We start from the raw sequence: 3,564 nt of genomic DNA on the forward strand, positions 1-3,564 counted from the left end.
AAATGTTTTTTATTTATTTAGGTCCCAATTCCAAATTCCCAGAAGGGAGAATCTGATTGGCCCAGCTGTGTTCAGGTATCTAATCATGGTTCAATCAGCTGTGGCCAAGGAAGAGGGTTGGGGCCCCACTTTTGCACATGAGGAAGTACAATTAAGGGGATCTTCATGAGCAAAGAAGACACCCCAAAGAGGTGGTGATCAGTTCCTCTTCGAAGCAGTAAACAGGGAGTTTTCATCCCATTTGGGTGCTAGCCAGAAGACTGAAAGTAGTGGCATATCGGTGAGTAGAATTACCTCCCCCTTACCTGGGAGAACGAGGCCACTTCCTGCCCCTGGGCGATTTTGTCCTGGGCAAAATGTTGCCCTGCAAGAACTCTAGTCATTCAGCATCCATTCATTCATCCAATATTTGCTGAGCATCTACTGCATGCCAGACACTCTGCTTAGTCCTTGAAGTGCAGCTCTGAAGGATTTACTATTTTTCCAGTGTTTCTAAATGCTACTGTATACATAAAATACTGACCAATATTATATAAAATGTCATGCAGCCATTATAAAAGGGAGATAAACATACAAAAATGTGGCCCAAACTTTATTCTGCAGCCTGGATTTTTAGTCAGCTATATCTCACCTACTTTGAAGTTTTTATAATGTGCTGTATTGTGCTAAATCGATTTGGTTAAATTGGAAAGTACACTTCCAGAACGCCCTACCAACAAGGCTCTGAGTTAGAGTTGGCCAAAAGAGGACCTGGGGTGAGATTTGGAAGGCAGAGTGGGAGTGTCAGCCATTCCTCTGTGGAAATCTTCTAGTCAAATGCTATGACAGACAGAGGTGCCCTGCAGATAGGTTTCACCTAGTCCTCCACCCATTTGTGACTCCTCTTGGAGTATCCCACAGTTCCTTGCAGACTTTCACTTTTCCAGCTCCTTCAGTCTTTGGGGAAAGTGTCATTCCTGTAATAAAGCCCTTATTCCCATAATACCCATAATGGCTCTGCTCCCCTGAATGAACTGTATTGATACACCTAATCATAAAGGGAGACGTATCAAAAGGTGGTTAACAGTGTGGGCTCTGGATTCCAGTGACCTGGGGGTGAGGATTAAGAGAGAGAATCCACCTGCCACACCTGCCACACAGTTACCACCCAATAGACATTATATAACACATAATAAGTAATGGCTGCCTTCGTAGGCCCTCAGTGCCTGGGACATTGTTTCTCTCTCTCTCTCTCTCTGATAGGGTCTCGCTTGTCAGAGGCTGGTTTGAATTAGGCTCAAAGGATCTTCCCACTCCAGCGTCCCAAGTAGCTGGGATTACTGGTGTGAACCATCACACCTGACTTTTGTCGATCTTTAATAGACTTCCAGTTGGATTTCCACTTTCCTCAAGCCACTGTCCCTGTCTCTATCAGTGGATAACTCCATATCCATTGAAGAATCTAGGACAGCATTTTTTAAACTTGAAATAGAGTAAGACTGGAGTAGGGGTGGAAGGATGGGGAAGGGAGGTCAGATGGGTGCGGGGGGTTTGTGGGAACGGTCTGGGCAGCCTGCCCTTCTCCATGTGGAGGTCAGGATGCCCCTCTATAGCGCAGTGTCAGTGCCCTACATCTCAGATCGCTCCCGCCTCCTCCTGTGCCTTCTCTTCCGGCAACCAGAGCCTGCAGCTCTTCTTTGGAGGAGGCCTTTGCCGATACAGGTGGAAAGCCTAGGACTTCAGTCCTCCAAGGGAGCGCCCTCACCAACCACTGGCAGGTGGGACTGTGAAAGCCTGGCTCCCTGTCCTTCACCAGGCTAGCCTTAGACTCCAGAGCTCCCAGTGGGCGGGGCCAGGCTGAAGCTGCCCTCTCCAGGACTTTATCTGCAATTGGCCCCTTGACAGATTTCCTCCCCTTTCCTCTTCTGCGCCCCCCTCCCCCGCACTCTGCTTACCAGCTGTCCTCAGAGCACTTCTTTAATAAGTCATTTGCAGGGAATCCTCATTTCAGGGTCTGCTTCTGGTCCTCACACAGAAATCCCCTAAGGGCTTATGAAAGCCGCTCCTCCATTCCACCCCACCCACAGAGATCAAGTGCTGGGAGGGTGAAAGGAATGTCTGGCATTGAGGTGTCTGCGCTTAACCACAGGACTCCACTGTCTCCAAATGGGTATGTCTGGGAAGCTTCATGGACCAGGTGGGATCTGATGGGGGCACGAAGGCTGGGACTTTGCTAGGTGGGGAGGCGAAAGGTGCAGCAGCCCAATGTAAGGATCTAGTTCTAAGGTGAACTAGCTGGGTGACCTAGTAACCAGTAAACTAGCTATAAAATGGGAAATGATGCTAGTACCTGCCTCATAGGGTTGTGGTGAGGATTAATTGAGGAAATCCATGAAAAACTCTTAACCTGGCCTGAATACATGTTAGCTATTATTATCATCCCTTATTTTCTCATAGTACTTTTAGGCGCTTTTGTTTCACTTCGTGTCACTGTCTTGTATGCATGTGTCTATCTCTGCCTGTATGCAGTGAGACCCTAACGGGCAGGAATCATCTTTGTTGGAAACATAAATCCCTTGTGGCCTTACCTGGCAATTCCAGATGCCAAAAACTCAGTAAATACTTGTAAAATTAAACAAAATTAACCTAGTGGGTAGGGAGGAAATTGATAAAGAGGGGAGGAGGAGGAGGAGGAGGAGGAACAGGAGAGTGAGGGAGAGAAAATGTCCTTCCTAACGATGCTACTCCTTTCTTAATTAATTTTGGGGCAAAATACAACCTGGCCAGGTGCGGTGGCTTACACCTGTAATCCCAGCACTTTGGGAGGCCAAGGTGGGCAGATCACCTGAGGTCAGGAGTTCAAGACCAGACTGGCCAACATGGTGAAACCCCGTCTCTACTAAAAATACAAAAATTAGCCAGGCGTGGTGGTGCATGCCTGTAATCCCAGCTACTCAGGAGGCTGAGGCAGGAGAATCACTTGAACCCAGGAGGCAGAGGTTGCAGTGAGCCAAGATCGCACCACTGCACCACAACCTGGGCAAGAGTGAGACTCTGTCTCAAAAAAAAAAAACAAAAAAAAAAATACAGCCTAATCCTCAATGACAACCTCATAGAGATCATAGAGATCTTAAGCCCACGGTGACCCTCCTTCACGTGAGTGACAGTAACATTGTATGTGAACTCCTCATGTTACATCCCATAAGCCTATGTCACGACTGCGTTCATATTCCCTAGTGAACTGCCCTAGAGCACAAGGACTTACATCACTGAAAGCCTGTGTTTCTACCCCCATCCCAAGAGTCATCTAGCCTCATTCTTACTTCTATTCAAGGAAAAGAAAACAGGATGACATAGTAGAAGGAGCACTAGCTTTGCAGTCAGATACTTGAATTTTAATCTGGAATCTGTGTGATCTTCGCAAGTCCTTGACTTCTCTGAGCCTCAATTTCCTCATCTGTAATATGGGTATAATGATAGCACCTACCTTACAGCATTATTGCATGGATTAAAAGTAATGTGTGAAAAGTCCTTAGCACTGTGTATGAGACATAGCCCAGGAAAAAAGAGCCCCACACAGAGAAG

The sequence above is a fragment of the Pan paniscus genome, chromosome 12 (assembly GCF_029289425.2).
Source record: "Pan paniscus chromosome 12, NHGRI_mPanPan1-v2.0_pri, whole genome shotgun sequence".
NCBI classification, from domain to species: domain Eukaryota; kingdom Metazoa; phylum Chordata; class Mammalia; order Primates; family Hominidae; genus Pan; species Pan paniscus.